The sequence below is a fragment of the Silene latifolia genome, chromosome 9 (genome assembly GCF_048544455.1).
Source record: "Silene latifolia isolate original U9 population chromosome 9, ASM4854445v1, whole genome shotgun sequence".
In the NCBI taxonomy this organism is placed as follows: Eukaryota; Viridiplantae; Streptophyta; class Magnoliopsida; order Caryophyllales; family Caryophyllaceae; genus Silene; species Silene latifolia.
Genome location: NC_133534.1, coordinates 211,483,624 through 211,493,926, shown reverse-complemented (window position 1 = coordinate 211,493,926; position 10,303 = coordinate 211,483,624). Strand labels below are relative to the sequence as shown.

At 38.8% G+C, this 10,303-nt stretch overlaps 1 non-coding gene across 1 annotated transcript; it reads right to left on the bottom strand.

Moving 5' to 3' along the window:
- Nucleotides 1–7,043: 7,043 nt before the first annotated feature.
- LOC141603678 (small nucleolar RNA R71) lies at nt 7,044–7,150 on the bottom strand. The gene has a single exon (XR_012525536.1). It is a non-coding gene; the product is annotated as a small nucleolar RNA R71 (small nucleolar RNA).
- Nucleotides 7,151–10,303: the final 3,153 nt, after the last annotated feature.

Below are 10,303 nucleotides of genomic sequence, written 5' to 3'. Positions count from 1 at the left end.
GTTAGTCTTTTCCGGAGGATAGATTTTTTTGTAGAAAGCAAGTGCCAATTTCTTCCAAGAATCAATACCAAGAGTAGCCTTATTTAGGCTCTTCAACCATTGTTTTGCAGTACCAATCAAAGAAAAAGGAAATAAGACCCATCGAATTTGGTCTTGAGTAACTCCGTTTTAAAAATCGCATCACAATAGTCACAAAAAGTCTCCATATGAGAATGAGGGTCTTCACTAGGCATCCCTCAAAACTGACTTCTCTCAACCAATTATATAAATGCGGATTTGGCAATGAAATTACCGGTTAAGTGTTGTGGTGTAGGAGTACCATTTGGTAGGTTCTCCTCGGTTGGTACGGAATATGATGAAAATTTAGGCATTGTGGGTTGATTTTGTGGTGGGTTTTGTATTGGGTTATCCTCTCCTTCTCTTGCAAAAGGGTTGATGAACTCAATGTTATTTGGTTGGATGTCCACAATCTCACCAATACCTCTCAAAGTATTTCGAGCAAGTCTTCTATTGTTGGTCAAAGTTCTTTCGATTTCAAGATCAATGGGTAACAAGTTACCTTGTGATCTCCTAGACATGCAAAATATTAAACAACTCGAAAACTATTAGAACAAACCTTGAGGATATTGACTTCCCCAAGGTAAATAAATACACAACTAAAAACAATTAAAAAAAATCAAATCAAGATAACACCGTCCCCGGAAACGGCGCCATTTTTGGTGTGTCGTAAAACTCGTCGTCAAAAGTTACTCAACAAAAACAATATTTATAACTTCACCAACTACTCTTAGTAAAGAGGCAAGCAAAGGTCGGATCCCAAGGGACGGGTATTGATGTAGGAATTGTAATTGTAATTGGTCGTGTCTTAGGGTGTCACAATTTGGGGTTGAGATAGGAGATCAACTAAACTAATCAACAATATAAAAGTAAAGTAATAAAAACAAGCAAGATGATTAGAATGAGATGTAAACAATTGATTAAAAGCACTAGGGTGTCATGGGTTCATAGGGGATTCATGGGAGTTGATCATACAAACATGTTTTCTACTAGATGCAAGTACTTATTGTTGTGATGGGATCGAGTTAGTGTATATCTTACAATCCCTAAGAAGGTTTGGGTCCCGGAGCCGAATCTATTAGATTGTACAACACCTACAAGTCGACTTAGTCCTTCCTATCCAACTATATGCATGGTCTAATGAGACTCGAATTGGTTTATGTCTTACAAGTCTCATTGAAAAGATAGGTGATGGGTAAAAAATGCAAGGATTCATAGGCTCACATTTCATCAAATATAACATGTGCATAAGTTGGAATCACAACAAGCAAGCAAATTAATTATGAAAATATATTAGATTAAGCATGAATCAATCCCCATGGCTGTTTCCCCTAGTTACCCATTAACCCTAGCTAAGGAAACTACTCACTCATGATCAAGTTTAACATGCTAACAAGGTTGTCAATCACATTAACAAGGCAAAACATGATGAATGAATGAAAATGATTAACAATAATTAAAGCACGAATTAAGAGAATTATACCTATGGAGATTCCAAAATAATAATGCAAAGAATAATAGAAGTACATGATGATTGATGGAAGGTTGTCAATCTCCCAATAAACCCAAATAATCTTCTAATTACCCAAAATAAATGATGAACAATAGAGAAATTAAGGAAAGATTAAGGAATGAGATTTGTATTAAGACTAGTTTAAGAGTTGATTATAAGATTAAGATGAGATTACTAGTTGATTACAACTTGATTAAGAGAGCATTATAATCTAGGTAGTACAAAGGAGTATTTATACTAAAGATTAGGTACAAGGATTAGGGTTTCTAAGGGCTTAAATGACTATTAAGGACCTTAAGAAAAGTTGATGAAATGCTCCTCTCCAAGGAGATGAGCATCTCCGTTTTGCTAGTCCCGTACGGATATGCTTGTCCCGAGCGGCCTGGAAGCTGGCACGGTGGGTTCTGTCAGGAGATCCGAGCGGATCATAGAGGAGACTCTCGGATCCTATTGCTTCAAAACGAGCGTCTTAAGCTCGGGACGCTCGGATTGTGGTGCAGGGAGATGCCCGGATTGCTGGCAATCCGCTCGGATCCTGGGTCAGACACTTCTTTTCTCTTCATTCCTCAACAATCCGCGGGGATCTTATTGAGGATGCAAGGATCCTTTCATCATTGCCCAATCTACTTTATTATCTACATAGGACTTCTAGTATCGTCCTCCGTTTGATGCTTGGTCATTAGATGCGATCAATTTAGCTCCATTTCGCTATGTAAATGCAAGGTTTGCACTCCTCTCCTACCAAGGAAACAAAACCTCAAAGAATATGCAAAATGGGAAACTAAAGATAGTAAATGACCCAATTATGCACTATAAAGCATAAGAACGAGGCTAATTCGGGGACTAAATGTGCTCAAATATAAGTCACATCAGCGGGTTTTAACACCCTTTTACAAATGATTTCACAAACATTTTTAACAACTAGAAGAGGCTCTGTAGGTCGCCTGATGGCTCGCGCCCCAAGGCAGCTCCTATTTTTTATATTTAAAATCTGGACAGGCCCCCTTGCATCGCCAAAAAGCTCGCGCCTCAATGGCTGCCTGGCACTGCTCCTGTGCTATTTCCAGCACTCGTCCAGGACGATCCCGACTTCGGCTAACCCGAATATAGGGCGGATCAAATTGATGAGTTTGCATTTTAAACTTTGCATTATAAAACACTTTTCTAAGACAAATGGATCGTGTTAAGCACCACAAACCAAACTTGGTAAATGGATGTTTAATTTCCGTCTTGCATGCAAATCAACACTAAATCCAACTCGACATCAATTACTTGATACTTGGATAAACAATAGACATAGCAAATATCACGTTAGGTTTAAACTTGTGGATGCGCATTCATACATTTAACCCGTTTTATCAACTTTTGCACTTAACCAACCAAGATCGATCAGTAGAGGCCGCTACCACGGGCGGGATTGGGTCTTCAATTAAAGAGCTTCCCAATACGTACCCTCTCCTCTTACTCAAAAAATTTGGATAGTAGACAAACTTATCCAGGGCGAACGAGATTCATTCTAGCGATAGGATGATAAAGAGGGATGATTCTTTATCTTTAGTACCTATGTCAAGCATCGCTTTTGTTCGTTTGACCGAGGTACAAAGTGGATTCTAATGGTTTCCAGCATCCCATAATTGTCTGGTGGCGACTCCGAACATCTTTAGCAATCGTTTCGAGACCTTCAATAAGACGAAACTGACCCATCTTAGGCGATCCGGTCGAAAGCTTTTCTATGCCACCGAGTGTGGCTTTCCGACTGCTGCACGTACATGGATTGGCTTGGCGTGCAGGTGGCCCACTGTAGATACCCAGTATATGCACCTTCCAAAAACCACCCGATGATGATCGGACTACAACGTGTTTTTGATATGCGTGCTTGGATTGGCTATACACGAGACGGTTTAATGCATTACTCGGATATTAAAAATGATTTCAAAAATTGTTTTCTAACTTCATTTACATTAAAACAACACTATTTAGAGTTAAAACCGTCTTCGGACCCAAAACCGACTCAAAAACCCGCAACTCGAGTCAATCTGAGCCACCACGAGTCAACCTGAATCTCGAATGTCAAAAATAATGCCATGAATGGCTTTATCATTCCATTTGAATTAAAATGACACTAATTAGTGTCAAAACTAACACCGGGCCAAAAAGCGACTCAAAATTAAAATCCCGACTCAACACGGATCAAACTCGAGTCAAGCACAAAATACCTACCCCAAGTAACACCCAATATCATCTTATTAGATGACCATATTGTTACATGACATCCTATTTGGACACCACAAATCAAACCAACCAAACAATGGATAGAGCAAAGGCCAGGTCGAAATTTAAAAGGACAGGACACCCCATTGTATCACTGGCACGCAATGGGCCTCTCCTTGGCCAGCAAGAAAATTCGACCGCCTTGCTGCCATCCACATTTCTCTATAAATAACCACCTTCACATACCATAATATTTACGCGAGCTTCTGCCTCCTCACATCCCCCTTAAACTTCTATACTCGACTTCCTAAGTAAAGAAATCGACACGTGTTTTCGACCTACCGATCGAAAACACAAGCCTTACACATTTTGTTTGGTACTGTCGCCGTGCATTCGACCAACCCATTGGACCAACTCAACATTAATCAATATGTTTTTCAACAACATATTTTCAAAACAAAATCCTTTTTTAAGGCACTCTTTTAAACTTCTTTGATCGCGAGTAGTCGAATACGAGAAAACCGTCTCTAAACTCGTCTACCTCGCAAATATCATAACATGTAAGTTTGAGGGTGTAAAAAACTCACTTATCTCATGTCTTAACTATTTTTATGAGTTTATAGGCATAGACAATGCATAACACGATTCAAATATAGGTTAGATGAGCCAAAATCGGATTTTGACTGGAGACAGAGGGTGGTAATCACCACTACCCACCTCACGCCCCTTACGGGGTCTCTGGTCAAAAATCGAAATGTGTTTGTGCTCGTTTTTCCTTTTTGTTTCATCTTCTTTTCTTTTTGATGTGACTCATATTTGAGCACATTTAGTCCCCGAATTAGCCTCGTTCCTATGCTTTATAGTGCATAATTGGGTCATTTACTATCTTTAGTTTCCCATTTTGCATATTCTTTGAGGTTTTGTTTCCTTAGTAGCAAAGGAGTGGAAACCTTGCATTTTCATGGAGAAATGGAGCTAAATTGATCGCATTCAATGACCAAGCATCAAAGGGAAGACGATACTAAAAGGCCTATGTAGATAATAAAGTAGATTGGGCAATGATGAAAGGATCCTTGCATCCTCAACAAGATCCCCGTGGATTGTTGAGGAAAGAAGAGAAGAAAAGTGCCTGTCTCACAATCCGAGCGGATTGCAGCCAATCCGAGCGTCTCCCTGCCCAGCAATCCGAGCGTCCCGACTCCAAGACGCTCGTCTTGAAGCCAAGAAATCCGAGCGTCTCTCCCATGATCTGCTCGGATCCCCTTACAGACTCCACCGTGCCAGCTTCGTAGACACTCGGGACGAGCATATCTTCGTGGGACTAGCAAAACAGAGATGCGCATCTCCTTGGAGAGGAGCACTTCCTCAACTTTTGTTAAGTGTATTAATAGTCATTTAAGCCCTTAGTAACCCTAATCTTTGTACCTAATCTTTAGTATAAATACCCCTTCGTACTACTTAGATTACCATGAAGTCTTATGTCATCTAAATACAATCTTAATCCTATCTTAATCCTATCTTAATCTTATAATCAACTTTTAATCTAGTATTAATACAAATCTCATTCCTTAATCTTTCCTTAATTTCTCTATTGTTCATATTTTGTTTTGGGTAATTAGAAGATTATTTGGGTTTATTTGGAGGATTGACAACCTTCCATCAATCATCAAGTACTTTTATTATTCTTTGCTTTATTATTTGGAATCATCTTCATAGGTATAATTCTCTCTTAATCCTTTTTAATTATTGTTAATCATTTTCATTTGTTCATCATGTTTTGCCTTACTAGTATGATTGACAACCTTGTTAGCATGTTAAACTTGATAATGAGTGAGTAGTTTCCTTAACTAGGATTAATGGGGAATTAGGGGAAACCAACATGAGGATTGATTCATGCTTAATCTAATATGTTTTCATAATTAATTTGCTTGCTTGTTATGATTCCATCTTATGCACATGTTATGTTTGATGAAATGCGAGCCAATGAATCCTTGCATTTTTTACCCATCATTTACCTTTTCAATGAGACTTGTAAGATATAAACCAACTCGAGTCTCATTAGACCATGCATATAGTTGGTTAGGAAGGATTAAGTCGACTTGTAGGTGTTGTACAATCAAATCGATTCGGCTCCGGGACCCAAACCTTCTTAGGGATTGTAAGATATACCCTAACTCGATCCCATCACAACAATAAGTGCTTGCATCTAGTAGAGAACATGTTTGTATGATCAAATCCCGTGAATCCCCTATGAACTCATGACACTCTAGTGATTTTAATCAATTGTTTACATCTCATTTTAATCATATTGCTTATTTTCATTACTTTATTTACATTGTTGATTAGTTTAGTTGATCTCCTACCTCAACCTAAATTCTGACACCCCTAGACACAACCATTTGCAATTGAAAATCCTATATCAATACCCGTCCCTTGGGATCCGACCTTTACTTACCTCTTTACTAAGAGTAGAGTAGTTTGTGAAGTTATAAATATTGTTTTGGTCAAGGTAACTTTTGACGACGAGTAACAAAACCGACGAACCAATAATGGCTCCGTTGCCGGGTATGGTGTTAACATTATTTGATTTTCTTTAATTGTTTTTAGTTGTGTCTTTCTTTACCTTGGGGAAGTTACTTCTCAAGGTTCATTCTAATTGTTTTCGAGTTGTTTGATACTTTGCATGTCTAGGAGATCACAAGGTAACTTGTTACCCATTGATCTTGAAATTGAATGAACTTTGACCAACAATAGAGGAATTGATAGAAATACTTTGAGAGGTATTGGTGAGATTGTGGACATTCAACCAAATAATATTGAGTTCATCAACCCTTTTGCAAGAGAAGGAGAAGATAACCCATCATAAAACCAACAACAAAATCAACCCACAATGCCTAAATTTTCATCACATTCCGTACCAACCGAGGCGAACCGACAAAATGGTACTCCAACCCCACAACATTTAACCGGTAATTTCATTACAAAATCCGCATTTATACAATTGGTTGAGAGAAGTTAATTTGGTGGGATGCCTAGTGAAGACCCTCCTTCTCATATGGAGAATTTTTGTGACTATTGTGATGCGATTTCTCAAACCGGAGTTACTCAAGACCAAATTCGATGGGTCTTATTTCCTTTTTCTTTGATTGGTTCCGCAAAACAATGGTTGAAAAGCCTAGATAAGGATACTCTTGGTATTGACTCTTGAAAGAAATTGGCACTTGCTTTCTACAAGAAATTCTATCCTCCGGAGAAGACTAACATGTTGAGAGCCCAAATCACCGGGTTTAAACAAAGGGTCGAGGAATCTTTGTATGAAGTATGGGAGAGATTCAAGGACACTTGTCGATCTTGTCCACACCATGGACTTAGCGAGTGGTTCCTTGTACAACAATTCTGGAATGGTCTATATGAAGACTCCCGAAACATTTTTAATATGGGATCAAATGGTATGTTTACCGAAGTTGATGACAATCAAACATGAAACAAGATTGAAGAAATGGCGGTCCATAACTCACAATATAGTAGACCTCGGAAGGCTACTAGAGGAGGAAAGCATGAGGTGAACTCTATTACTCAATTGGGTGCTCAGCCTAGTGCTCACATTGACACCATTAATTTGAAGTTTGAGAAGGCTATAGCTAAACTTGAAGAGGCCTCCAAATCACCTAAGCAACATGTTAATGCTATGGTAGCATCATCATCAATTCCAAGTGGAGTATGTGAGAGTTGTGGAACTTTGGGACATGACCAAAGTGAATATAGGGGAACAAGTGAATGCTTTCCAAGCATACAAGAGTGGTACCCCTTATTCCAACTATTACAATGAAAACACCAAATTCCACCCCAACCTCTCATACAAAAGCCAAAATGTTCAAAACCCTCAAACAACATACACCCCACCTCCAATGAGAAACCAAGCTCAAAGAACCTTTTACAATCAAAACCAAAGTTATCAAAATCAACCTCCATACAATCAAACAAATGACCAAGGTTTTGATGTTCAAAAAGCGGTCCTCCAAATGCAAAAGAACCAACAAGAATTTTTCACTCAAATGCAAAGGGATAGTTAAGCAAAAGACATCACCATCAACAACATACTAGCTTACACAAAGATGTTGGAAACCCAAATGTCTCAATTAGCATCTTCTAGCTCACAAAGACAAAAGGGGCAATTACCACCCCAAGGTAATCCCCCAAGACATGAGTCGGTGAGTGCCATCCATTTGAGGAGTGGTACAAGGTATGAAGGACCGAAGAGGCCCGTTGATGAAGATGTTGTGAATGCTAGTGACAAGGAAAGAGTTGAAGACTCTAAGAAAGAAGAAGAACCCACCACCATTCAAGAAGTTTCAAAGGAGAATGAAGAGAAGGTGTAGCAAAATAGGGGGGGGGGGGGGTGGGGGGTCTATCATTTTTTGTTCAGCTCAAAGTAACAGTCCATTCAACTGTTACTTCTCGGTTTTTTATTCCCAACATTTTGGCGAAACAAGGGCGCGTTTTTGTGCAAAGGAGGTCCTAAATTGCTGCTGCCATATTGTCCGAATGTTGCTTGTCAAATGTCATTTTGAGAGCTGCTGGAATTCCAAATAACAAGCTGCCCAAAGCCCCCTGTATTGCAAATTAACAATAGAAAATGATACCAAATGGGCCCCCTTTCATACAAGAAAAATGCCAAGCAATTAAAGGACCATTGGACAGCTTTTGCAAGCTGCCAAGACCCTCAAAATGCTGTTGCCAGGCATGCTTAATGCTGCCATAAGAGCTGCCATTTTGTCCTCCGTTTTGCATTATTTCAACTTTGTATTTTGTCTTGTTTCTCTTTTAATTAGGGCCTTAGGATTGGATGTTAGATAAATGTGTGGACGCGGGCGCACGGGGGCGCTTGGGGGAGAACAAGCGTTTGTATTTGTGGAATCGCCTCCAATTTATTGTGGAAAATTGGAAACCGTTCGAAGACCTCGTGCCATGTCAAGACACAAAGTAGTGACATGAACACCAAGAACTCGTTACCCTTAGAATTCTATGTCTAGAATGACTCTTGTGGATGCCAATGAACACGGATGTTCACAGAGATCTGGAGTAAGGGGTGAGGGTACGTATTAGGAAGCTCTTTTGATCGAACACCTAATCCCGCCCGCCTCGGTATCAGCCTCTACTAATGATTAGGGAAAATCGTCTATACTCGATATATTGTCGATTATATGCATGCAATGCAACATCCAATAAATTGATCCTAGCATGTGAAGAATTAGAATAAGTCGGTGAACAAGTAATTTATCATACAATTGGGTTAATGTAGGAATTTAAGTTGATTACATGTGAAAGCACACAATACAATACAATAAAAGAAATACAATAATAATACAATAAAGGAAATTACAACAATTACATCGGATTTAATGATTTATGTCGAAAATACATTTTAAATCGGATGGTTTGATAAAGAAAGAATAAATAAATTAACGAACAGAAATTAAGGGTGATAATACGAGTAATAGTTAATTAATACGTATGCTAAAAAAAGGTCAAAGCAAAAAGGGAGTTCAGAGATAGAAGTCAACCAGGAACAGGCGCAGCAGAGCTGCGTCCCTTGGAAGAGGCGCATCAGTTGCTGCGTCTGTTCCGTGGCTCAGTTCTGGCTGTGAAGCCGGAATCGCAAGTCGTTAATGTTAATTGGTGATGTTAATGATTGATTATATTATTTGACTCGGGTGAAAGTGATTAGCAGGTTATTTACATGTGATTAAAGGTCATAAAAATGATAAACATGGATGAAACTAATTAGAACTAATTATACAAGATTTATAAAAGGGGTTAATTAACGAATTAAACAAACCAAACAAATTAATTAGGTTAAACATGTTATTAATGACAGATTAATGATGGTGACGATGAACAAAAGGTGAAAAATATATCAATGACGAATTCTAGAGACCCAATATTGACGAATCGAACCTCTAAAAAACCGAATTTGATTTTAATGACGAAAACCCGCAAATATGAATTACTTGGGATTTAAGTCGGAAATTATGATGAATTAAACATTAATGATGATAGATGTCAGATTATTATGCTTGAGTTATATCAAAGAATCGAAGAACAAACGAAAGAAAATAAAAGAGACGAATTGACAAAAGACGAAGGAAGCAGGAACTGCGGCAGCCTCACGAAGCGGCGCAGCAGGTGCTGCGTCCCTTCGAAGAGGCGCAGCAGTTGCTGCGTCCTTTTTCGACGGTTGTCTTATGATAATCCGTAAAAAGGGTTTTAAACACGGTTTTAGAAATCGGTTTTGTTTTGACAGGCTTTTTACTGATCTAGTTTGTCCTGCCAGGGATTTGTATGTAGGGTGATCTAACTCAAACAACTCGCCTGATTGGTATAATTAAGTGCAAAATGAACTAATAAACAATGACACAAAGATTTTTATACGTGGAAAAACCCTGGGAATAAGGGAAAAGACCACGGGCACCAAGCCAGGAGTGATTGTTACTATGGTTTTAGATAGCCTGACAGAGTATT